Source organism: Vidua macroura, chromosome 1 (genome assembly GCF_024509145.1).
Source record: "Vidua macroura isolate BioBank_ID:100142 chromosome 1, ASM2450914v1, whole genome shotgun sequence".
NCBI classification, from domain to species: Eukaryota; Metazoa; Chordata; class Aves; order Passeriformes; family Viduidae; genus Vidua; species Vidua macroura.
Genome location: NC_071571.1, coordinates 108966894 through 108994658, shown reverse-complemented (window position 1 = coordinate 108994658; position 27765 = coordinate 108966894). Strand labels below are relative to the sequence as shown.

Here is a 27765-nt window from a genome sequence, read left to right as displayed (position 1 = left end):
TGAATCAGTCAATGGTACAATAATCAGTATTAGCATTTTTCAACTAAATCTATGCAATGAAAGGTCATCACTTGCATCTAAATAACTGTGTGAAACTGCAATTGATGTGTCATGAAATAATAAAAATTAAAATTTACAATAAAAATTTTTATAAAATTGTTATGTGGGATACTGTGGAAATACACTTTTTAAAATTTCTTCTCATTTTCTTTGCCCAGAAACCAACATGTTTTAAGTTGCCTCTGTGGATGAAATAGTCTATTTCAAATAGTTCTGAAATGACTCTTTTACTTACATGGGCCTACAGACTATCTTCTCTATGCATTGCGAATTAAATAAGGATATCAAAGAATATAACAATAGCAATATTTTATCCTGAATTTACAAGAAGAGAAAAAGGCAAACCAGTTGCTGCAGAAATCAGAACTTATAAATGCAGGCTTTCAATTCCTTAAGCTTGTTGTAGAAATGCTATGTTCATTATTACGAAATTCATCAAACTAATTCAGTTATCCATTTCTTGTGGCAGTTGTGATATGTATATCAGCCTGAATAACAAATGTGAATTCTGTATGCTGGCAGTAAGCAATTAATAGCACTTCTGTACTAAAACTTTGGGAAACATGGTTGATAACTTTTCTCTAATGATGAAATGTTGCAGGTTCTTTCTGCCACTTCTCGTAATTAAACCTGTGTGAGATGTAATTAAGCCCTATTATATGTGTCTCGTGCTGCTGCTGCTACTTGTCTTCTTAAATCTAAATCCAAGCTAAAAGAAAAACAAAACTGTTTTCCTCCACATTTTTTTAGGTTCAGTTGGAGAAGATTTATCATAAATGATAATGAAATTAATCAGATGTGAAAATATATCTTTAGTCTTGTGTGTAGCTTGAATTTAGAAAAAGGAAAAAATACAATTAGTAAACTAGATGTGAATTACATACAGATTGTGCATCACTGTAATGCCACAAGGAAACTAAATTATTAGTTTGAAAGACTGGTAGACAGTGGCAACTGGGTTGTAGTTGAAGTGTATCTGGTAATATCATGCACTTCTGCAATTTTGGTTGTGAAATAAATGATTTGTTTTGTGATAATTTACATTGGCATCATCAGAAGCAGTTGTTCCGTGACTTTGTAATGCAAACAACTTGATGTCTAACCCAATAAATTAGCATGAACATTTTGCTTTTTTTTTAATGGATATTGAAACAATTATCATCCACTGACATACCAATGGCAGTAACTGATGCAGTCCTGTTGTACACCCTATCCTTACACCCTTTGGAATTGCTACCGTTGCTACAGATTTGGTTCTGATGATGCTATTCAGCAAAGGTAGTCCTGTATTTATAGTTTCTGAGGAAACTGAAGTGTACAATAATGCACAGACTAGTTATTTACCTCTTCTAAGCTAGAGAGGCTTGTGAATGAGATGCCATTTGAGAGCAGCTGGAGTTGTGGAGTTGTACAACAGCTCAGTGTGCCTGTTTCTTTGAGCAAGCTTTGGAAAAAGTCTTCCCAGTTTGGTGTTATGTAAAAGGAACTGGCTGTGTTCATTTTGGACTTGGCTCCAACAGCTGGAAAATCATATTTCTTAAACTAAATCTATAAGAGCAAACTATTTTTTATGTTAGTGCAAAGCCAAGTCTAGCTTTGGGCCACAGCCCTAAGGAGTGTCACAGTTCCAGTATACACCTTTCATCAGGAAGGTGCCTTATTTCCCGGAAATCTTTGAAGTATCCTTCTTTGCAGAACAAGCTGCAAAGCCCTGGCCAGATGGGGCATGTCTCATTCAGCACCACAAGCTGTGCTTTCCCAGTTAAATCTGAATGTCTTGTGACCTGGATCAGGTGGTGGTCATCAGCCCATTTGCCTGTCTACATCATCTTCCCTTATATTGAACCATGTTTGGAAGTGATAAGGTTATGAGGTGAGAAGTAAGCTTTCCTAAAGCAAAAAAAGAGTTTATCCAGAAAAGAGGAAACATGTTATCTATAAGCAAGCTACATGTATGCTTACTTAAGAGTAGGTCACCTGTCTTCTGCAGCAGGAGAATTAATAAATGCATAATACATAACACATGTCCTTGTTGTAGACCACTATGGGTATGACATAGAAGCTGCCTTCTCAGTATCCCAAACCCATTCTGATCACTTGTTCCTCTGGTAACTCATCTCCTGCTCACTTAGGCTGTAATGCAATCACTAACAAGTCCATGTGGATATGCATAACACTTCTTCTAAAATTAATATAGTAATATTCAAATGTTCAGTGATTCCATAGCATCTGTCATGTAGTGTCCCTAGCCACAGTGCCTGGTAAGTGCTTAAAAATAGTATTGGAAATGTGATTTATCAGGAAACGACTAGATGTACAGATCTACCATGATTCATTCCAAGCTATGAGATGAGGCTGTAGGATAAACAATGCAGTAAAATGGGAATATTCAAGTAAGATTAGACCACTGACGCAGAGAAGAATGCAGCTCAAAAATTAAGTATTCTACAGAAAGATTATTTGAGGATAATACTGAATACTGTTTTATTCATTCATACATAGTGAATATCTACTTTAGCAATGAGTTAAAATTACACAGATTAATATTTGAGATTATAATTGAACTTCCACTGCAGTCAGTTTAGTTTTCTTTTTCTTTCTGAATACTCATTAGTTCCAGAAATTACAGAACAGAAAGAAACAGGTAAGATGCTCTATTTTTCTTCCAGTCCCCTAAGTATTCTATACTTTCTTATGTTAGTGTTTTTCTCTTGAATCCTGCAGCAGCACCCATCCTCAGATCAGTAACTGCATCTCTGCCTGCAACTCTCCCATTCTCTTATTGTGTGGCTCTAGCCCACTTTCTCACACCCCTGCCTCACAAATTACAAGTTTTCTGAGAAATCTGAGCCAAGGTAGCACAGCTGTTCTGTACCAGCCCTTGGCTTGGGATGACATGCAGCTGGGCCCCAAGGAGGAAGGGTGCAGTACTTACTGCAGAAAAACATCTTTTCAGGCCTTGATTGTCCTGTTACTAAAATACAAGTAAGCACAGAGCCCTAGAGCAAGTCAGGGATCTTTGTGACAAAACATTCTCCTTCAGAAGGAAGTGCTGATCCAGTGCAACTGCAGAACAGTGTGTGCAAAAGAAAATTTCAAATTAATTTTCTATTTAAATTCATTTCTTTGGAGAACTCTACTGACATTATTGTTTTGACATCTTCTGAATAAAAGAATCCTTTCTTAGTTATTCTGAATTTGTCAGAGTCTGCAGCCTAAGTAAAAGAACAACATGTTTTGAAATTATTTTGAAGATTCGGCTGGTCAAAAGAGTAAAAAATAATCCTTCTTTGGTTATAAAGTCATTCTAATCTTACACTCTTCCTGATTTCAAGTAGAAGAGTTTTTGAAAAACCCCAAATATTTTCCCAAGGTAGGAGAAGTGTTTCATAGCTCTCAAAGTAACTGATACTTAGCAACATTCTTGATAATAATGCTATTTTTCAAAAATAAAAGAGGACACTGAATCTGTATTTTTGTCTAGTAGATGATAAGAGGATTAGAGATAAAAATTTATTCTACTTTAAAGAGAAAGGAGGACAATAAGGCGCACATATGCAAGCCAGGAGGCTCAGAAAAAGAGGGATCTTTCTTAGGATGATGATGGAAAGAGGAAAGGCTATCCATGGCTGTGTTCATTTTCATATTATGGCTTCATCCCAGAGCATTTCTGTCCACCATCCTGTTTTTCTTTATGTTCTTGAGTATTTTTTCTCTTTTTGCAAATCAAATTATCCTTTCAGACTTCATTTCATAAGGAAGCAGACAACTAACACAGGGCAAACTGGGTTACCTGCACTTGCTTGTGATGCAGAGACTGGAAATTGGGAAGATAGAAATGGCCAAAAGAAAGATTAGCAGATTTTTGATTCATCATGCCTGGTGTTCCCACCCAAGGGTAGTAGGGGCTTGTCTATGCTGGGCTGACCCAGCAATAACTTAACACAGTGTCTAAAGATGCCATCCTTTCAGGGAAAAAGCAAACCTTTTGTGGTCACACGAACATTATGTGATGTGTGTTAGATTATGAAAAAAGCCTATATAGAATGCATATGAAATTTTAGGCAGGACTGTGGTGTATATCATGCCAGCCTAGAGAACTTTGTGTTTACACACACTTGTTTCTTGAAAAGATATCCTGTTAGCTTTTCCAAATAAACAAAAATGGCTTATTTTTCCAGATGTCTTCAAAATCAATAAAGTATAGTTTTAGTCACCAAGAGCTGCAAAGGAGTACACCTCCAGTGGAAAAATACATCCATTTTATGACTTTTAGAAGAGTTACCAATCCAGCTGCATTCTAGGGAAGTTTAGAGGCTGGCTGTTAAAGCTACCCTCCTGTTTTTGCAGTCTATGTACATTGAAAGCTACCTATCAAAGAATCTGCTTCTTAAGATGGAGATGTGTTTATGCTAATGCAATTTACTTGTTGCATTTAAAATAAACCCGAAGGAATTTTTATTGTGATTTGATAAGAGTATTTCCTTGGAAAGGTGTGCCTTAAAGGTCAAGTGCAAGAGCATGTTTTGGAAGAAATTACAATCATTTGCATTAGCATCAAGATAGTTTCTTACCATAGCCTCTGTGCCCTCTGTACCCTTTTTGAACTTGGTTACCAGAAAAGCACTTATTCCTGATACTATCTCATGTTCTTTCTACTTCTGGTCCAAAAATTCTGTCCCAAGGAGTTATATCCTCAGGATTGTGTCAGAGAACACGTTCAGGCTGCTCAGGCCGATGCAGTGGGCCATGCATGGTGAAGGGCACTTCATGCTCTGGTTTCCTTCTCCTCTCTGTCACAAAATTCCTGAGGTTGGACTCCTGCTTATGTTTCTCTGCTGGCTTTCTGCCAGGTAAAGGGATTAAATGTAATTGGTTTGGCTTGATGCTGATGAAGGGAAGGGTACAAAAGGAGGCAAAATACATATTTGAGTGCTGGGGTAGGAGGCTTGTGGCTCTTCTTTGTGGCTGGTGCCCTGTTAACAAAGTTCAGGCAAACACAGGCTGACTTGATGGGGTGGGCAGACCTTCAGAATCCACTATCCACACATCTTTCATCTGTGTCTGGGTTTGAAAGGCTCTGTGTAGGTCATGTAGCCTCGCCCATGTCAGTAGCACTGCATCCAGGACAGATGTCACCCTGCATCCCCTATCCCATTCTTGCCCCTTAGAGGAAAAGAAGAAACTGTCCAAATCAAATCTGGATTTGACTCCATCAACATCTGCTTACAAACTCAAAATTAGGAAGCCCATTGTCCAGAAATGTCATGAAATCATTAGGAAATTGTTGAGAACATACTGGATTTTTTATTTAATATTTCCATTCCTTCTTATCAGAAGAAGGAAGACTTTTATATTGGTTTTATTTTTACAACTGTACTCTGGGATTGTAACATACAGGTCTCTATCTGCCTCCAATGGCTGAAGCTGCAGTTTATAAATGTGCTTTAAGGTAACAGAGGTGGATTTCTTTTGTTGAAAATGTGGCTCTAGAACAACATTTTTTCTATTACATGTTCATTTGATGATGACTTGTCCCCATGGCATCACTGGAGAAGCAACATCCCAAAATTCTTACAGTGGGTGAAGGATTTCTCTCTCAGCCTAGTAAAAATGACAGCATTTTCCCCCCCTCATCAAATTGACCTCTTTCTTCTGTATCCAAATATAACTCCTCTTGCTTTTTTGAGTTAAATTATGCACAATTACAGCAAAACACTATTCTGAATTCTGTCATGCATAGTAATTTCATGATTAGTACTTAGGTTGCCTTCACACTTGGGCATTTACAAGTTGATTAAATGCCTTGGTTACCTACTTGGGTAGCAGTTGTTAAAAACTTGCAGCATTTTGAAGGGAGAGGGATTCTTGTTTCTTTCTAAAAAATTCACATTGCTGTAGAAAAGGTATGAATGGGGGAACCTTGGATGTGGTGAAGAACCTGGTGCAGGCAGCACTTTTTCTTCTCACCTTTGCTTCTTTTTTGCAGCATTTCCCTGGCTTGGACCTGTGGTATTCTGCTCTGTGGTGGCTGGGCTGTAGTTGTGTTGGGCAGTGCCACTGTTCAGAGGTACCTGTGGTAGGACAGGATTGAAAAGGAAGAGTGGGAATGAGGCAGCAAAGAGGTGCTGTCCCTGCTCCCTCTTTTTTTCCCTCTGTGGAGGGAGCTGTGGTGGGATGTCCAGGTCTGCCTTTAGTACCACCATGGCCAAGTCTGTGTCAGTGCTGCAGGCACAAGAATTTAAAAGGTTAGTCTGACAGCAGTTATAAAATGTACTCCACTATGAAAGTGCTGGCTCAATTATCTGTCCCTAAGAAATACAGATGTAAAAGCCTGCTTTGAGGAATTCCACCTTCTACTTTCCCTATCAAGGGTTGCAATTGAGGCTTGAGAACACTTCATCCCTCCTACCTACCACTCCAGCAGTGCCATCTGTTTATTTTCTTAGGAAGCTAGAAAGTGTCTCTCCTTCCCATAGAAGTATGTACTCATTACTGTTTAAAAGGAGAAAATACAGAAAACAACTTATGTATATGTATGTGTATATATATATATAAATACATGAAATGGAAATAACAGTCTCAGATTTGAGAAGGCTTTCTTTTAGCTTGCTGCCTTGGGTTGTATGGTGAGTGGCATATGGGGCTGATCTGAGATCCTTTATGTGTGCTTCCACCTTCTAGCATTGCAAGAGTCTGTGTAGGGTTTGGGATGCTTTTTTTTTAAATTTCTCCATCTTTCAGTAGAATTAATATCCCTATACAGCATGGCATCAATATTCTATACCTTACTGCATTTATGTTAAGTTCACTGTCACTGGAGACAGAAGTTCTCAAAGTGTTACTGCTCCCCTTGCTGGTGTGTTGTAGCCATGGCACTCAGATACTTTGCTTTCCAGCGGCAAGCTGCTTCTTCCTATTTTGAATTCATGAGGATGATTTTATGAAGAGACAGAGACAAATTTAAGAATATAGGCTTTTTTTCTCCTTTCTTATACCGTGTGACTATTAAGTGAATAGAATGACTTTCATGTGTCTCTTTGATTTATGCAGACGTGGACCTCGGATGTGTGTGGGCTCATCAGCATAGTTTTATTTGTGGTGGAAGCTGTTTAAACATTGGTATGATAATTATTTTATCTGGTTTGTTTTTCAGAACAATTTATTCTCTTGAATGAAAATTTTTTTAAAAGTCTTGTAGGCATCTGGGTAAAGATTTACTTATATTGCTGTATTAAGGAATAATAATAATTAATTTTCCCAAAGTTAAAAGCTGGAAGTGTTTAGCATGGTAAAAGTGTGTTTTCTTCTGGCCCCATGTAACTGATGAGGTCAAGTGTTAACCACTTTCAGGTAAAATCAATTCTTCAACATGCAAATAGAAAAGTCTGTATGGCCTTTTTTTTCTCACTGTACAAGTCATTAAAATATTAATTTGCAGAAAAGAAATTATGAATAAGAAAGACCAGTTTTTTTAGGAAAAAAAATGGATCTTCAGGAACTTGCTGGCAGTTTGCTTCCCTTTTTTTATACCTTTAGAAAAAGTTACAGAAGCAACACAAATCTGTATTTCAGGAATTCACCAGCTGCAACCCAGAATAATGATTTCCTCCTGCATCTGGTGTTGCACTGAAACAGCTTTTATATGATTTTACATAATCAAGTTTCTTGTCTGCCCAGTTCTAATGGGCCATGTGGAGCCAGAGCAAAGTTATGCTGACTACAGTTATCTGGTGTGCAGCAGGTAACCAAAAGCAGATTGCAAGTGAAGAATGCAAGAAAAAAGCAGTAATTCATGGTCCCTTCCCCCAGGACTCTGCCAGTTCCACTTAGGTAATGCTCTAATGATGTTACAGAATAAATTTTTTGGGGCAAAAATTATCCTTCTTTGGAGTGCCCAAAGTGGAGAAAAGCTGGTGATGTTTGTTGGAATGGCCCTAAAATGTAACAAGGCTTTAAGGAAAAGTGCAGGCAGCTGATTTTCTTTTATTTTTAAATTGAGAGGGTGGGTCTTTGTCTGAGGATAGCAGCGTGGAGACCTAGTGAACCATTAAAACAGAACAAGAATAGGAAAATACACTTTGTGCTCACCTCTGTGAGCAAGATCAAGCCAAATGCTGAGTAACAGTGGATTGGGATCAGAGCTTGAAATCACACCTCTGGCTTATGAATATTGAATCTGAGATGTAGAATCTAATTCTCAGCCATTTATTTTCATTGTAGCAAGCCAATCCATTTCATTCTGGGTGCTTTGCCACCTTTTGTATAGGCAGTCCAGATGAGGTGTCCTAACCATGTAGGTGCTTGGCAGGGAGCTTTTATGGTTAAAACAGGTGAAAAGTAGGGGGATATTGTCACCCCCATCCTGTCATCTGTCACCTCAGTACCATATCCTGCAGGATACACTGTTCTTAGTCTGCTTTTTGCAGCCCATCTGTTCCTTATGCTTATTTAAGAGCATTCATATTTAAGGAATGACATTTTCATTTTATAATTAAAATATAGGTTGGCACTTTTCATTGTTTTCCTGTCTGGCTTTGTATGGCATACTGGAAAAAATATTGAAGAGATCTGTGTTTGTAAAGATTTCTGTTTGAGTGGGCTGCATTACTTCTTTATAAACTTCTTCTAAAAAAGCAGTCACAAAACCTCTCAAACATTTTAAAATTGACCACCATAAGCCTTAATGTGGCTAGTTGAAGGCACTGTGGGATTGTAATCCTGTAACACAGAACTAATTTTCTTGTTTTACTTTCAAATTAGAGAATAGGTTTTTTTGTTAACTAGAATTGAAATGTTTCAATTATGAATAATGCCAGGAAGAGCCAGCACACTTGAGTGGGTTTAATGAATTGCATGTGTTTTTGCTGCATGTGAACGTGTGGGTGGTGGTGGAGTTTCTGAGACCTGTCACTTAATATATACAGAAATGCATGTTTTATTTATGATGTATTAATTTTAACTATCCTAGCTTTTTTTTTTGTTTTATAAGCAGGGTTTCTGCAGAGCCCTAAGATCATTTTAATGTGTTCAGAAGAAATTTCTATAGACACTGAACTGCAGAGCTTTATGTCTCATGAAAGTGTAAGAGTAACATGTTTCTTGTCTACATTTATTAGCCTTAAGAAGGCACTGCATGTTTCTGTCATGACTGAGAAAATACTTAAGGGTAGTTTATTCCTTCCATTGGGTAGATAGGTCATTTGAAATTACAATCCTTGATATTTTATGTTGGTTCTAACCAATATTAGGCAGTGTTGAGTATGGACAAGAGGCAGAAATGTAACTACTGTGATAAAACTTGAGAACAGATACCAACAATAAAACTGTACCCTTTTTTTGACAGTAATTTGAAAGGTCAAATTGCAATTCAGAGCATTTTAGCATTGTTGTTCATTGTTTTTAAGGAAACAAAATTTCCTTAGGAGATTTGAATTTACTTCAGTGCATTTTATGCTGTGTACATTAGAAAAAATTGTCTCTTTTGCCACATCCTTTTTTAGTTTATGAGCTGGTTTTTATCTTCTCCAAGGAACTGCTTACTGAAAAGCTATATTTTAAGCCTTCAATTTAATGTTCCAGAGGAAAATAGGAGTACTTCTGACTAAATCCCCAGTTTTACAGTAACTTGAGAGCACACAGACAAACTGCTTTTCTAGCTAACATCATTGATTATCTTAGTGCAAAGACAGTGAGTATAGCAAAGAAAATTAATGTGGTAAGGTTATGACTTCATTAGAAAAACCAGAAAATATAATTCATGCTCATTAAGTGTGAAGACAAAAAAAGCATGTTTTCATTGAAGTGTTTTCATTTTTAAAAAAATACATAGCAGAGAACAGTATTACTTAAATTATTCATTGTTTGTCTTTTAAAAAATGACTTAGAGCTGTTTTACAGACTGAAGTGTAATTGTCAGGTGAGATTCTCTACATGAGAAAGCAAAAGACAACATTTGAAAAAATAGGAAAACTGCTATTTACAGAAGAGTGGTGAATGATTTTGAAGTGGTATCCAAAAATCTGATAATGGAAATATTATGGGGGTGTATATATATATATGTGTGTGTGTGTGTGTGTGCGCTACATTATTTATAATATGCAATATGTAATGTATTAATTTGTATATTATAACATAGCATAGAAAATATATATTGCATATTTTATATCTATAATAATAATAATAATAGAGTTTTCTTCTCCTTTAAGAATAGAAGAATAGATCGTAAATCTTCAGCTTTCACCTAAAGGAGAAGCAGTACAAAGTAAAGATATTGGTATCCTTTCTACGATTTCTCTAATTTCAGAAATTTAAAAAGATTGAGGGACCAAAAAAAAAAAAAAAAAAAAAAAAGGATTTTTTCTTTTTTTTCTTTTTGAGGGTTTCTTTGTTTTCTAAGAGCTCATTTATAAGCTAGGCTTCCCTAAGTACATATTTTCTATTTACATGTTTGGAGAAGATAATGGAGCAGGTGAAGCTCCATGCCTGCCTTTTAGACATGTTTGCTCCAGCATATGGATGGGCTGTTCTGGGGAAGAAATGACTGATTTGAAGTCGGTTTCAGTGTGGGGTGAGGGATTTGTAACAAAGGGGAAGGGTTGTTGAGCTGGCCCACAGTTAATTCTCTCTTTTACTTTGCAGCATCACCACTCAGTGGCAGACAGCTTTTAGAAGCAACAGCAGTTCAAAGAATGTTGAATAATTTAAACAACCCACCACAAAGGCTAACTATGTCTCCCTTGAGTTATAGAAATAATAGCATTGACTTTGATGCAGGAAAATACTCATCATGTTTTAGTAAATAAAGTGTATTTTAGACTAACACAGTGATTGGTGTTTATTATTATTATTGTTGTTGTTGTTTTATTACTGTTATTATTATTATTATTATTATTATTATTACCATTACAGATAGATTTTACCTGTCACTTTTGCTTTATTTTCTTTCAATAAAACAAAACAAAAAAACCCAAACCAAACAATATACCCCACAATGTTTCAGATACTGACAACCAAAACTGTATCCTAACACATGGAAGTGACTGTGAAAGTTATTTGGAGTAGGACTTTGTCACTAGAGGGCACTTAGTCACATAAAATTAGCTATCTTTGGGTTGGGTTGGTTTTGAGTTTGGTTTTTTTTTGTAACAGCTTCTTTCTCTAAAATATCTTCTAAAATATTTGTTGATTTTGCTGCATTTTATTATTGATTTAGGAGTGTGCAAATATAGCCATAAATATCTGTAAACCCAATAGTATCAGGGCAGTGATCTGCAGTGAAACATTTCCTCTGGGACAGGGGATAAACGAGGAAGCTAAAGAGAGGCTAGAGTGTACAGGATTTAGTGCAAAAAACAGGCTCTCCAGCCCACTGGAATTGCTTATCCATCAGAGAAAAGAGGTCCCATAACAAATTATCACAGCCATGAAGCCAGGAGGTAAAGTGCACAAGTTCCTAGCACAAAGGCAGCTTTCAAGGTGTGCCATGAGCTGCCAATATGCCCTCGTGTAGCCAGGCTGCCAGTGAGCCTTAAGCACCCCATCAGAAATGACTGGGTTTCCAGCAGAGCAAACCACTGGAGCATAATGAGCTAGATGGTCTACAGTGAAGTGTCAGGTATGTTAAATCCACTAAGGAAAGTGCACTCCACCTGGTACCTTAGGTACTTCATGAGAGATGTGTGTAAATGAGGGCTCTGGCTTTGTTTGTTTTCAATAACAGAAGATTTTTCATTTGTCAATTTACAGCAGAGCTTTTGATACTTGAGAACTGTGTCTGTGTTTGTGATTATACACCCCTGCTGCTATGTATGATAATTTGTTCCACTTCAGGTTTTATTAATTAAATTAATACTAATTGAGTGACCTTTTGGTATAATTTTAGCCTGTTTTTTGCACTAAATCCTGTACACTCTAGCCTCTCTTTAGCATCCTCGTTTATCCCCTGTCCCAGAGGAAATGTTTCACTGCAGATCACTGCCCTGATACTCTTGGGTTTACAAATATTTATGGCTATATTTGCATACTCCTAAATCAATAAAAAAATGCAGCAAAATCAACAAATATTTTAGAAGATATTTTAGAGAAAGAAGCTGTTACAAAAAAAAAAAAACAAACTCAAAACCAACCCAACCCAAAGATAGCTAATTTTATGTGACTAAGTGCCCTCTAGTGACAAAGTCCTACTCCAAATAACTTTCACAGTCACTTCCGTGTGTTACACAGTTTTGGTTGTCAGTATCTGAAACATTGTGAGGTTTTTTGTTCGGTTTGGGTTTTGTTTTGTTTTGTTTTATTGAAAGAAAATAAAGCAATAGTGACGAGTAAATTCTATCTGTAATGGTAATAATGTAATGATGTCCCAAGGGGTGTCCCAAGAGGGTGGGGTTTGCTTTATTTTTTTGCTGGCTGTTACTGCCAATCACAGAGAGAAAGAAGGTACTCAGGGACTGCATCTGCCAGGCCAGCTTAATGCTGAGGTATTCAGAATGCCCAGTATTAATTTACACATGCTTTCAACAAGCGTGGCATGCAGTCATGGTATGTCTGTCAGCCCTGTCCTCGGTTTCTGACCAAAGCTTCCCATAGATGGCCTTGGTCCAGTGTTACTTGGGGTTTCTTAGCTGTCTGGGCAGTCTAACAGGTTAATTATCAAAATAATCAGCTGTTGTGAGTGGGTGGAACCAGAGGTGAATATTGCAGGTGTGAACCTAAATGAGTCTGCGAATGGAAAGGGATGGTAACTGCCAGACCATTGTTGATAGAGCTTGTGAAGAAGCAGAAGCAGTGACAAGGACCAAATATACTGGAACCACATGGTTTGTTTTATTTCTAAGCCAAGCTGCATCAGGTTAAGCCTTTGCTGGAAATTTGAGCTTGGAAATTTAAAGAGTTTTGAAAATACATGTTCAAGTAGCTACATATGTAAATGGACTTTTATATTTTCCAATATCTCCTGCCATACATGGAGGGAATGCTACTGTGGTGCATTTTGGAAGACATGCATGTGGGATAATAGAATTGTAACAGCTTGCCAGGATTTCCTGTGTCTTTTCTGTTCAGAACTGTAGCTCATGATTAATGGACATGTATACCCAGGGCTACAGCACTGCCTTTGCATTCATGGACTTAAGGCCAGGTCTGACTCTCTGAATGCCATTTGCATGGCTTCTGTCCCTCCACAAATGCACATAGAAATATTTTCCATTCTCTAGGTCAGAGAAAAAGTTTAAAAGTCCAGAGGTTAGTGTACCCTCTAGGAAAACCCAAGGGAATGGATTTCCTGTTGATTTTCTATATCTAAGGAATTTCAAGCAGTCCTCTTGGGCAGAACTGAGACTTTAAAGTGCAAGTCAGAGTCGATCACTGTGGATTATTACTTAAGCTGAACACAAAGTCAAAACCATTAAGACAGACTTTTTCTGGGTCCCCATTCATAGTGCTGGCTGTCTGCTAGGGCTTATAGGAACTTTGTCCTTGATGGTGCAGTCTTATCTGTGTATGCATCAAGGTCTGTCCCTCTGTAGTATGTGCCAGGTACTCAGATGGCCTGTATAAGTGTTTCACTACATGGATCGTATTGCAGGGCAAGGATTTACAGCCTGGACTTCTTTTTTCTCTGTCTGTCATGATGAACTTCACTGCAGTACACCTCCCACCACATTTCCTGGAAAGATATGGTGAACCTCTGAATTCATAATCCCACTGAATGCTAAGAAAAATTTAAAATTATGTTTTATGAAAACAGGATAAAATTATGCAAGAAGTATATATCTGCACATTCTGTATTGGTAATCCCTACCTCGACAGCAATGTAGAGGAGAATAACACTTCCTACTCCTGTAATCAAAAGAAAGAGATTAGAAATCAGTTCCAATCAGAGTGGTAAGACCAAGTATTTAAAAAAATGGAAAGTGAAGTTTTCTCTTGTTTTGCTGCCTAAGCTTTTTACATGGAGCAGGCAGAGGGCAGTAGGTGCTAACATTCAGGATCTCTTCTCCATACTCCCAGTGCTGGGCAAACCACGAGGCTGCTCCTCAGCCCGGATTGTAGGTAACCTGATTTTACACGGAAATAGACTGGGAGCACTCACACAATCTGTTAACATAACTCAGCAGCTGGAGCTGTAACAGCTTAGAATGCTAAAAGTGAACCTCTTGGTAGGACTTAAAAACCAGCAATGAAAAGAGTGCAGGCATTGACTGGGGTTCTCCATGCAGGTGAACTTTGAAGCAGACAGCTGATTTTGTTTAACATAGCTGAGACAATTCATGTCTTGCACAGATTTTGTTTTCTGCTTTTAAAATAAATGAAGTGATAAGCATTATTTGCCATGAAAATGAATCTCTAGAAAAAGTGATTAATTTCCTCCTCTAGACAGAGGAAAAACATAGGAGGATGATGGTATGAACAAAGCTTAATTAAAATATAATTGTATTTAATCAATGCAGTATAATTAGAAATAGTGCTTAAGAGTTCATTTTAATGGCTGTTGGGCTATTTGTATTCTTTAAATTAATATCTGCCTTATGAACAAAGCTCAGATCACTTCTCAAAAAGGCTCATTTGTTTTTCTCTAGTGATTTTTCTGTAGTTCCAAGGAAGCAGAACCAGTAAACCAGAAAATTGATAGGTGCCTAAAGATTCCTATAATGCCTTCTAAACCCTTTGTGTTTCCAGCCTGTGGCAAAATAGAATGGTCTGGTGGTAGCATCTACCTTAGGATACTGCAGGCCAATCTCTTGCTCACAGTAAACTTTCCAGGTGACATTGGAAGTCACTGAGATCGTTGTGGTTGTTTCTTTTTCATTGCACACTGAGTCTAGTGGTTTTAATATTCAGTAAGTCTGTTCCTCGTATTTCTTGGAAATTTATCTAAGTACTGATCAGTCTCCTGTGGTTGGAGGCTCAACAGGTGGAATGGTCAACAGCATGTGCAGGTGGTGCAGTGGTGCATGTTGTTATTGAGGGTGTCCAGACTCTGATGTATTTTAAATGGGTACCTTTCTTTTTTAACTGTCTTGTGTTGTTACACATACACAGCAGCAACACTGCCTGTGACCAGAGCTCTGTCTTCTCAATATCCTAAGCAGCAAAGTGAAACCTTCTCACGTTACTTTCTCAAACTCCAGCAGTTTGTGTTTCAGAAACTTCCTGTGCCAGAGGTGGTTTTTGTCTGCTTATCAGCCCCAAAAGGATTTCCTGTCTCCCAGCTTGTTCAGTTGTCCCCTGAATCCATGTAAAGTTTTAGCAGCTGTAACATCCCCTGGCAAAGAGTTCCTGAGTTTCCTTTCTCAGTTGCATGGAGAGCTGCTTCCTCATGTTTGTTTTCCACCTGCCATCTGCCTGCTTCATCTGATGCCCCCAGCCTTGTGTTACAATGGGCAACAAACAGTTCTGATTCACCTCTTCCATGTCACTCATGACTTTACAGATCCCTATCATATCTCCTCTGGATCATTGCTTTGCCAGGTTTCGTAGTTGTTGCTCCTTGTAAGCCATTTTATAATTTCAGTCCACCCTCTTTCCTTCTTCTTCAGCTCTGTACATGAGTGGAAGGATCAGAATTGCAAATAATAGTTAAGATGCAAGTGTGTGAATATGCAGAAACACAATAGTTGCCTTTTGGGTTTTCTCTGGTGTTCAATTTGCTTTTTCTACTGGTGAGCAGGAAGATGACATTTACACAGAAGTTTTACCACTCTAAGATCTCATTCCTGAGTAGCAGTGTGCTTGTAACTCAGTTCAAAGTCCACTACTTTTGAGTATAAATTAAGCTTTCCCCTAAAAGATTTCTAGCATCATTTTGCATAAATTGCACTTCATATGTCATTTTATTACGAACCTACTCTCAAAGAAAGTTCTTTAGCCTCCATCATTTCTACCCCAAATAGCTTAATGTCATCAGCAAACTTTGTCTCTTCACTGTTTGCTCCCGTTCTCAGGTGATTTCAGAACAGGCTGAAGAGCCTCAACATGAGGCAGCAGGACTCCACTGGTGATTTTCTTCCACAGTGAAATTGACTGTCCTCTCTCATATTCCTATGCCCTGTTTCCTATCTTTTCAACAGTTGCTTTTCCAAACCTGTGCAAAGGTGTTCACTCTAGTTCTGTGCCTGCTAGGTTTCCTTAAGAAATCTTGTGAGAGAGATGTTATCAAATACCTTTTAGAAAGCCAAACAGATGATGTATCTGAATATTAAAAAAGGAAAAAACCAGCATCCCATACAATGCAAGCCCTAAAAGAAAACAGCTGGTTGTCAAGAGAGTTGTTATTATTGTGCATCTGAACTATTCGGTCATTTGTGACAGACCTGGGTATTCTGATGCTGAGGGATTTGAAGCAGCTGGACAGATAAGGACTCTGAGGGTACAGAATTATAGGAGGTTTATGCTGATCTACACATGAGCTTCCCAGATGGGGACTTCTTATTGTCCCCACTGTTGCTTCCAGCTACGTGTCTTGATCTGCACAGCTCCTGTGGCTGCTCTGAGCTCATATGGTTGAAAATCAGCCTATCAGGCAAGATGAGAATTTTTAGCTGCGTCAGGACTGTGATGTGTCTTGACCCTGCAGTGCAGTTGCACTAGTGGCCAGCACATGGGAGGAGGAAGGGCACATCCCTTCAGCTGCAGCAAGGGCTGGGCATTGGGAAGCTTAAACCAATCATAAAAGCAAACCCTAAGAAAAGTTGTTTGTCTGTAGCTTGTATAAAGAGGTGTTTTTAGCTAAGATTATTTGGGTCTTGGGTGTGTGTATGTGGCTGCATGATGCCATAAGTTTTCCAGCAAAGAAATAGTAATCTACACTGGATTTGTAGAATTGGTCTAATCTCTTCTCAGAAATGAGAATTAAAAATGAAGGGATGAGAATTAAATATGAAGGGATTTCTTTTTAACTTTTTTTTTTCTGTCTGTCTTGCTTTCTCCTGTGATGGATGGGCCTAGCTTCCATTTCTACAGTAAGTTTGTTACCATGTTTAGCCTAAGCTTGGTTCTATACAGTTGCAACCAGTGGTGTTTCTGTTTTCTGGGATTCTGTTCCAGTGATTCTGGGAGCTAGTTATCTGTAATCCATGGGACAAAAGGTATTGAAAGTAGGAACATTACTGCTATGCTCGTATGAAAAGAAGAAATATGAAGCTCTGAGCTGTTTGCATCTCTGTTCTTCTGTGACTGTACATCTAATTAACCAGCCATTTAAAAATATTAAGCACTTCTTTCACCCCCTGCTAGCAACATCAATATGTAAAATTAATTTCTCTGAAGATTTGCATCTCACATGCTTGCAACATTTGGAGCTTGCCTTTAAATTATAAACAAACCACAGTATACAAATTATTTTAATTATAGCAATAGGTCAGTATGTTAGTGATGCCCAAAAGTTATGTGGGGGATGGATGCTCAATTATCATATTTTCTTTTTTAGATCCCTAGGAAGGCAGGAAATTCAGTCCTCTCAAACTGCTTTTTACCCTTCACTAAATATTTAAGCAATCACAATTGGTGTGGCTTTAGTCCAAAATAACTTCTAATCTGAAGATAATTTTTCCACATTTCATTTGTGTTTCTTTTCACATTCTTTAATCAGATTTCATATAAAGTATTATGTCCATTAGAACTAAATACTAATAATAAACTAAACAGAAATATGCCTTTTTCCCTTAGTCTATGGACATATGTCAAGACCTTGTCCCTGCAGTTAGCAAGAAGTCATTGCCAAGCTGGTAATCACATACAATATTGACTGTGTTCTTCTGTCAGAAGAAAAGAGAAATGTCTCATCCTGAGTGCTCACTTCATTAGAAATCAGTAATTTACATGTGAATGAAATCACCATATTATGGGACTGTGTCACTTAGTACTTGCTGAAGCTTACTTGGTCAGTAATTCTCATGCTGATTCATGCCAGTCTTGCAGAATTAATTTTAATGCCTGGAAAAGAATGCAGTTCACTAGGGAAGAATAAACACGATGGGTTCTTTCAGTCATAGAAAACCATGTTGAATCACTTGGTGCAAAGGACTCTCTCAGAAATTTTTCCACCTTTGTAGCTGACACATTAATCTTGCCCTCAGTTTGGGGTATCATCAGAGCTACCGGTCTTAGTACACACCCATGGTTTGCAAACCAGGACTGGGTAAGCTTGTTTCTTAAATCAGTCTGCCAGTCATGAACACAGCTGCAATTTCAGCTGTGAATTCTACCTCTCCTTGCTGTGCCTGGCATGGCACATCCTATGGAAACGTTGTCTGAAGGCTGCTGTGTAAGTAGTAGTTGTCAGCTGTGTGGTCACGTTCTTCTCATAGATCTCCACAGAACTGCACCTGCACGTTTATGGATGCAAATTGTACCTCAGTACCAGCTTTTGGAATGTACATATGGTCCTTTGCAAGCAGCAGCAGTATGTTTTGTGGGCAGAAATTGCTGGCATGTACAAAACCTGCAGGTGTGGTTTTAAAGCCTATTTTACCCGCTGTGCATGAAAAGGATGTGCTATACCTGAGAGCATCAACTTAGACTCTGCTCAAGTGATCAAACTGATGCAGTGCAGCACTTATGCTTTTGGTGTTGGGGTGCTTTGCATTTTCTGGGTACAGAAAACCTTACCATATACCACCTTTGTGCTGTTATTTTGAGTCCCTGCTTAATTAAAAAGAATAATTTAACTATGTTTTCAGTGACATATGTTGAGTTCCATTCTCATAAAGATTTCTCCAGCTGAACTTGCTTCATCAGCCCTGCTGCTTTCCACTTTTGAGCACTGCCAGTATCCTCATTGGTGTAGCAAGGATGGCACACAAAGGGAGGCACAACAGGCATTCCTAAAGTGAGCAAAAGGCTCCTCCCAAGCAGAGTATGGTGCTGTATGTGAGGCTGGGAGCATCAGGGTGTTTCACCTGCAGGCAAGGAGGCGGCTGCAATTATCCATAGTGGATGCAATTTATACCCAGTTGCTACACAGCTGCCCAAAGCTAGTGGTAGGGCAGATTGTAAGCCTGAGCTACAGGTTTGGCTTTCAAGAAAACAAGCATAAAAGAGTTTTTTTTGCATAATTTTAAATGTACTCTCATATAGTGGTGGTGAAACCTTTACAGACTGGCCTTTTGAATTGATTTTAGGTTTCTGGGGAAGTGTTGTCATGAGATCTTGGTTAAATAACTGCTGACAGTTCTCTCTAACAGGAATTTTCTTTTACTTCTATACATAAAGTATTGTATAATTTTTCTTTTCCCTAATCAACTAGCCTGAATGATAGATTGAATTTTCTGATGTTCAGAGAACATGACTAATGACCTTACATGTTTTTATATATCATTGCACTTTTCTTGTTGAGGGTTGCTTATGCATCATTATCAGCTATTCTTGTAAGGAGCTCCTTAAAATATGATACTTTTAGTGAAAAAAAAAAGCAAAAAAATAAAAAAAAAAAATTAAAAAAAAAAAACCAACAAAACAAAAAAAACAACCCCGAAAAATACAGTACTAAGGTTGTGTAAGGTTGTGCATGAATAAAGTCAGATAAATGTGTTATTTATGGCTACAAACTATCTTTACCTAAGAACCTTATTTCTTTATAACAGTAAGAACTGAGAATCTGAGAGTCCATAATCTTTTATTGTAGTGGAAAATCTGTGGGAAGAAGAGGTTTTACCATGATCTAGACAACAAAAATTGACTCAAGTTACATTACTAAATAAGTAGTCTTGTTTGATAATATAATCTCCTTTGGTAATATTTAAGTATTGTAGTCATAAATGACAAGCAGAAAAACTGTGTATCCTCTCATAATTTGCATTCACATATTGGAAATTGGTTACTTAGATTAAATGCTATTACCAAACTATAAATCCTATGTGAGAACTGAATCTGTAGCAGTGGATGAGCTTCCTGCCCTCTTTCTTCTTCCCCAAGTTCTTTTGAGTAGCACAAACCTGAATCCTTGTGCATCTTGGATTCATATTATGTTCTCAGTCATGGATGACCTTTTACAAATGACTTCCAATAGCTGCAGCTGAAGTCAACCACAAGATTTGGTCGTAAAAGGTCATATTCCAGTTGTACAAAATGTAGATAAATTTGCACTCCCTGCAGCAAATGATTGCTGTAGGTTTTTGGTTTGTATCTGACCAATTTTAATTTAAAGCCATGCATTAGAAAAGGTTATGTTCTAGCTTTTGTTTCTCTTTGCCTTTCTTCACCTAATTTTCTTTCACTATAAAATTATTTGGTTTACAGAATTTTTTTACTTTTCTAGTTGTTTAAGTTCTATTTCATAAGGTTCCTATTGCACCTTTTCCTTTTTCCTCTCTCTTCTTTACTAATGGATTAATTACTGATTATTCCTCATAAATGTGAGTAGTGTCTGTTACTGTCAGGTTCATACTGGGGAATATTCTACTTCTAACTGGAATGATTTCAGAGAAGTTGTTTGAGGCCATTCTGCTAAGAGCATGCCCATGCCTTAGAGTGTCACATTTAGACCTTAAACAAAGAAACAGGGAAGATTTAAGCAAGTACAGTTTGTTTATGTAGGCATAACTTGGAATGAGTAGTAAATTAAAAGAATATTTGCTCTCATCACCACTGGTCACTTCCTGGCCTTATGTTGTACAGACAATTAATCTTCTTTTTATTTCTGAAATGCAGAAACTGTAGACTAAGGCTTCCCATGGTGACTTTGCTGTGGGACTCTACTTTGTAATTAGTGCCAAGAATCTGGATTTTTCCATCCCTGTTTGGGCTTGCTGTATACTTAACTTGCTTACACCACTGCTTCTGATTCACACTAGAGAAACATTGTAGCTCAGCTGTTTGTGGTGCAGTTATTCTAGCAGGTGAGTCAAAATAAGTTTCTCTGGGCTTGTGTGCTGCTTCCCATTGGTACTGGTACCTTTATATGCCATTTCCAGGGTGTTCTAATTAAGATTGTATTGGAATAGTGTGCTCCAAATGTGGAGATAACTTATCTTTGCTACCAGTGGAAAACCAACAGTTGACCATGATGACAACCAGGATGATGATGACTCCATGAGGCTTTGCATTGAGGTGGTTAATTGGACTGCAAATTTCAACTGCACTCATATTCCTCATCGGGACAGGGCCAACCATTCTGTTAATATGAACAGAACCCAAGCAGGAGCCAAAACCAAAACCAGACTACTGCAATATTTCAGTCCACTGTAAGCTAAATGCAAAGGTTCAGCTGCCTAAGACCATAGCAGGGTATATTAAAGAGAGAGCTGTATACCCACAGCTTTATTTCTGTGTGGGGTCTCAGCAAGGGGATTCAAGCTCCAGTTGCTCTCCATGGTCTTTTCTATCATGACAGATCTTACTGTGATGTCCTTCGAGTAAAAACCCCAGACAGTTTTCTTTCATTGGAAAAAAATCAGTCAACCATCCAAGGCCATGTTGGTTGGAGCTCTGAGCAACCTGGTCAAGTGAAAGGTGTCCCTGCCCACGGCAGCAGGGTTAGAACTAGAAGATCTTTAAGGTCACTTCCAACCCAAGCCACTGTATGATTTCATGATCCCTCACAGAATGAAGTACTAAGAACCTTGATACAAGAAACTGCAACAGATGGGTAGAAACAACTTACTTTGTGTCAAAGCCTGGAAACCTATTTTTTTGGAATACAACTGCATAAGCAATTGAGCTTGACATGGGAGCACAGTCAAAAAGGTATTTTAACAGATTATGTGACCTACCCAAAGCTTATCATAATATAAAGATTATAATAATATAAAGCAGCATAAAGCACCATACATAACTAGCAACATAAAAGGAGAGACTTGTGGTTTATATGAGTTCAGATGAAAAAGCAATGGCCCTTGCAGTGTGGGAACTGAGAATTTTTACCATTGGATTTGGATCACATTGTGATAGGATTTCAAAAAATGCACCTACTAAGACATAATTAGCTGGTCTTTGCTTGCCTATTACAGATGAATAGGAATGTGTGATTTGCTCCATTTGGTTCCTTTAAGAGTACAGGAATGTGAAAAAAGCTGTGAAGCAGTTGGATAAAAAGAAAAAAAACTTTTCAAAGCAATTGCATAGTGAGCTGTAAAACAAATTTGAAACAAACTACTCTTGTTGTTAGACACAAGATGAATGCCAAATAGGCATTGAAAATACTCACCATGTTCAACTGGAAACCATCCAAATCGTGATATCAATATTGTGTTGATGCTACAGCCAAATACACTGCACTGTCTGGCATGTTTCCATTATCTCAAATCTTCCATCTTTAAAGAAAAAATATAAAAAAATTTTGCTTTCCCTTTTCCCAGTTACAGAAAGCACAGCCTTCTAGAAGAAAACTGGCAAACAAGGCTGCTTACTAATTCTGTTAGTGGGCATCCTGGCAATTCTGTCTCATTTGAAAATTTTTATCACTGCTGATGAGGCAGAGAGCAGGTAAAACTTTACATTTTTAATTAATTTATGTTGTAACATGTCATCACCCTAAGTACAGTTACACAATGTTAGTCAATGCAGGATTTGGTCCAGGAATGAATTTGAGTTATACCCCCACCTCCTTTTTACACTCAACAGAATTAATGAATGAGAGTCCTCAGTCTTATTAAGACTAATGTTCCTTTGTCAGTCCAATTTTTTTTTTTCCTTTGGGGTTCCTTCTTGTTATGACTTCGTTAGGTGGAAACTGAATGGTCTATGTTAATCAGCACAAGACATTTGGCTACTCAAGCTTTCGTAAATGTTTAGTTTCCCAGGGTCCTTTGAACCTCCCAGGGAACAGTTCTGCATCCTTATTAGAGACTGACAATTAAAGGTCTGTTTTCATATCAAAAGTAATCACTAAAAATTAGCTAGGGAGACCTTGGAATGCTGTGAGAGTTTCAGTGTTTTGAGATGGCCAACTTTCCTTCATTTGCTTCAATCAGTATCAACTTGGGTTTCTTTTTATGTTTCCTTCTGCCAGGGCAACTTATGAGTTGGTATTGTGACAACTGAGAAGGATTATGCAATACCATGAAGTTGTGATTAATATCTTTTAGGCCGCTGTAATCATATTCAGTTGCATAATTATCATAGAGGTGCAATGGAAAGCTAAACTAGGTTTTGAAGGCAATGATATAAACGAGCACTTTCAGTTTATTGAATTCCTTGTTAGAAGGAGGAGGAAATGATGTGCAGGTCTGCAAGAGCTGTGTTGCTTGCAGACTCCAGAGATTCTGCTGATAATACATAGGAAATATATGGTTCTGCCCTAAATATTTTAATCTTTGTGTGTCTAGTTGCAGGCTTTCACAGAAGATAATCTGTTAATGTCACACCTTGTCTGCTATAAGCCTGAAAAACAAATCTGAGTGTTTCTTCCCCAGGCTCTGGTGCCATGGGAATTTGCTGCAGAAGTTTATAAAAAATAAGTGCTTTGATTTATTTACACTTCTCAGAATCTGTGCTGGTATATCACGACTGCAGTAATCAAAGTGGGGCGGGTCACAACTTAATAGATTGCATATGTGTTTAAGTCTAGAAACATAAAGTAAAAGATGAAGTTGGTAGGGTTTATTTCAGAAGCTGGAAAAGCAAAACTAAATTGGTATTAAAGCATCAAATTCCCTCTTCAGAAATTATTTTTAGAAGTACCATTCCCACTTGAAGTTAAGTGAATATGGCTGTTCCAGATTATGCATTTGGCAGTTTCAGAACAAGGCTGAGGGTCCCCTTTGCCCCCTGAGATCTCCACACTATTCTCAGTCTTTCTGGAAACCCTCAGATACCTGGGAACAGAGAAACAGACTCAGCATTTCTGTTCATCCCTTTCCTTTCTAGCATGCCACAAATATTAGTAGAATTATCTGAAGACTTAAGGAAGCAAACTTTTTATTCCAAAGCTTTTATTTTGACATTGATGATGGTTGCTTTAGTATATATATAAATTTGGATTTAATTTTTGGAAGGAAAAAAATAATCCTTTGTTGCTAGGTCTTATAGCAGTCATATCACATAAATTGGCAGATCTGTATACTTCAGGGATTTTTCCTCTCTAATTAAATACAGTAGTAATGCTTTGCTTTTGAAATGAAACCTTTGTTTTTTCATCTACATACTTACAGAACAAACATGCTGTCAAAATCCTTAATGTATCCAACTATTTGAACATAAAGAACAGCATCAAGCTGTCATTTGTTCTGTTGGAGTGTACTCATATTTCCAATCTGAATCTTTTGTGCCTGGTGATCTTAATTACAATTGAGCTGGAAGTAGTTTAACATTAAAGGGAATTACAGCAGATTAATCTGTAAACCTGCACAAATATGCCATTCCTTTGTATGGAGGTAAGCAGGGCATAGAGTGCATAATTAAGTGTTGTTCTCTGTGTAGGCTGTGTGCATAAGGCTGAGCAGTCAGTGTTGCCATTCCTCATGACAGCAGCAGTTATGGCACACTCTCCTGTCTTGCAGCTGTCAGTTACTTTAGAAAACATACAGTATTCCTCTCAGTAAGGTAATCTTTTAATCATGGACAACCAACCAACCAAAAAAAAAAAAAAAAAAAAAAAAAAAAAAAAAAAAAATTGAAAAAAACAACTTGCCCTGGAAACAGGAATTACTGTACTAATTAGTGTATGAACATACAGAGAATTCTTTTAAACAATGTTGTTGTAATTTTTTTTTTCTAAAGTGATATAGCTTGAGGTCAACCCAAGAAGGCCATTTATCTCAACCAGCCACCACCCATTACACTTTTTGCAACTAGAGAGACAAAAGAATATCACTAAAAATTAATTGGGAGAGGTATGTTTCTCCAGCCCTGATGCAAAAAACATCACTGGAATCCAGTTGCAGCAGCTTGGCCTCAGTTAGAATGGTAGAAAAGCACAGTGTCAGCAAATAAGGATCATAGTCCATACTGGTAAATACAACCTTTGAATCACAAAGTATCAGTTATTTGTCTATGATTAAGGCCTTTGGATTTGCTTGTGATTTTTAGCTCAGGTGGCACTATTGAGCCCATTTAGGAACAGTTTGCAAGATGACAGGTAGAAAAATGACGTTTCAGAAGAAATATAGGAGAAGAGCAAGCTGCTCACAAGCAGTCTGAGTTATGGAAGGTATGCTCTGGGACTGCTCTGGCTACCTACTGGGCAGCTTCCATGCAAGTTTTCAGATGGCAGTTGCACAAGCTGCTGCATCATTGCAGTGGCTTGGGAGAAACTGTCAAAAAAATTTTAATTTAGCATGTGTACATCTACTAGAAATGAAACTTCTTGCAAGTGTCAAGTATTACCTGAATTTCATGAGACTGGCACAGGGGTTGCCTGTAGGACTGGCTGGCATGTTCTGACAGTTCTGGTTTTGTCAGTGTCCCATTGCTTCACGTCCTTTGAATAAGGGGCAGCCTCTCCAGTGGTGTTTTTTGAATCCTGCTGGTGAATGTTGATGGTCCCACAAATGATCACAAGGCACCGACAGAGGAACATCCTCCTCAAAAGTGGGAGTGCCAAAAGTAAAAAAAATTAGCAACTAGTCATTATAAGATAATTCTGGGAATTTAAAGGGAAAAAAAAAAAGGCAAACAAAAAAACCCCAAAGCAGGACAAACAAAATTCTGCCCACTTTCAATGGTCTTGTCCTGCCCTATAGTTAGCCTCTGGCAGCTGGAAACTGAACCCCCTTTCAGCACTGTAGGTGTCATGTTTTTTCACTGCTTTTTGTGATGTTTCTTCTTAAACAATAGTACAATACACACCAGGACTTTGCAGGTTTCCACCCAGATTTGCAGTGTGTCTGTTATTACAGACCTTGGTCCCTTCTAAACACAAGTGCTGACTCTGCCAAATGCACATAGTTGTTCTGTGATGAGGACAAGGATCATCTAGCGAATAAATGGAGAACTCAGTATTCAATTTAGTGGTGACCTTGAATTTGATCTCTCTTCTATCCTTAACAGCCCAACAGTCAATCTCTGTCCTTTTTAACCCATGTCATCATTGCTGTCGTATGATAAAACCACTTCTGCAACTGCCTTTTCCTTGATACTGTACATTTAAATCACAAAAAGAAAGAAGAGAGAACAAGGAAAGAATTAGCATAAATTCTTCTTCACCTTCTTCTTAGTAGTGTCCGGAATGGCTGCACAGGTCTTTCCCAGTCTTTCTGTTCTTTTTTCTATATTTATCTGAGGGAGAAACCACAAGTTTGATTGATAATGCAATCTGCATCTTGAGGCATCACTGGAAATACAACGGCATGAAAGGCTACTCTGGCAGAGCACACTTTTCCCTCAGGCCTGACTTTAGAAACTCATTGATGTCACTTCCTTCCTCAGTCAGCAAGTGAATTTTCACTAATTCTCAAGACCAGCTGTCCATGCTGTCAACAGAAAGTTATTAAAATTCCTTTAAAGTGAATCAAAATAGCCTAAAAACAAATGCACTGAGAAACAGGAAAGCATCAGTATTCAAAGTCCACAAACCTCTGAGCAAAATAGTGTTGATCTAACCAGAGATTTCAAACACTCTGCTTTCATAGCAACTTGTATATCATTAGAGAATGCTAAAAACATATACCCCTTTAATCTTCTATTACCAGCAATCTATTTGGCTAAAATATTTGTTACAAGAATAAATCTTATTTCTCCTAAAGATGAACTCAGTGAGCAAGGGAATACATTTTAAGAAGTCTCCTCCAAATGATAGTTCTGTGGAGTTTTTTAAAAGCATAGTTTTTACATTTAGCAAATAAAAATACAACACAAGCATGCAGGAAGCAATTATCATAAGAGACAATCTTATAATATAGCCTAAAGTAATTATCTTCATCTGAATAATCTATAATGCTTTCATTGAAAAGAGGAGTAGTCTCAGGGATGGGAAGGGAGGATCATTGTCCCTTGAGTCTGTATTTTAACACTTTAAATATTTTCACCTCATTTTAAAAATTCTGTTTGTGCCACACTTATCAATATGGAAGAAATGGAGTATACTTTCCAGATCTGGAAGTGGCAGCCACCTGAGCTAGGCAAGCTCCCCTGACAGTTAATAGTGATACTGACAGGTTGTAATTCCTGTCCTATCATTATTATTTTTAAAAACCCTCGGGGTGCACGTAGCCTAGCTGGATAGGCAAGTGTGAAATTCCTGACTTTCCCCAATATGTGTGGACAGTCTCCAGTAGCAAACTGATACCAGCTGCCCTTTTGACAACTAGTGCATAGGAGCAGTAAATGAAGCAAATTATTGCCCCTTTTGGTCAAAAAGCAAAGAACAGATTTGAAGTGTCCTTGCTGCTAGAGTCCCAGACAGTGTAGAAAAGCAGTGTTCTGTCTAGGTTTTGATTTTATCTCCAGGAGCACACTGAAGGACACTGCAGAAGAAGGCCAGAAAAAGGAAACAAGACCATAATTCAACTTGCCACTTTGTGGATAATATCAGGATAGAATTTCTTCCTGGGCCAGCTGGTGCTGAGCCTCAGTCTTGACACAGGCATTTAATTTTATTTTAAGGTAATGGCAGAAGTTGCTTTTCTACTCCAGTGGTTAAATCCTGAGCTGGATGCTACCAGTCTCTTGGTCACGTAATACATATTACAACATTAAGAGGCTTAATCCTGCATATTAGATTTTTTTTCTTCCCTTTTAATGTTTAAATTTTTTGTGGAGTTCCACGTTAGCAAGACTGGCTACCTATCTCAATCTTCTTTCTATCACATCTCTTTTATAAGAGAGGCT

At 37.8% G+C, this 27765-nt stretch overlaps 1 protein-coding gene across 1 annotated transcript in view; it reads left to right on the top strand.

The window, feature by feature from the left end:
* The window catches only part of CHST9 (carbohydrate sulfotransferase 9), a 78386-nt gene that overhangs the window by 33679 nt on the left and 16942 nt on the right, over positions 1–27765 (top strand). The window lies entirely within an intron of this gene.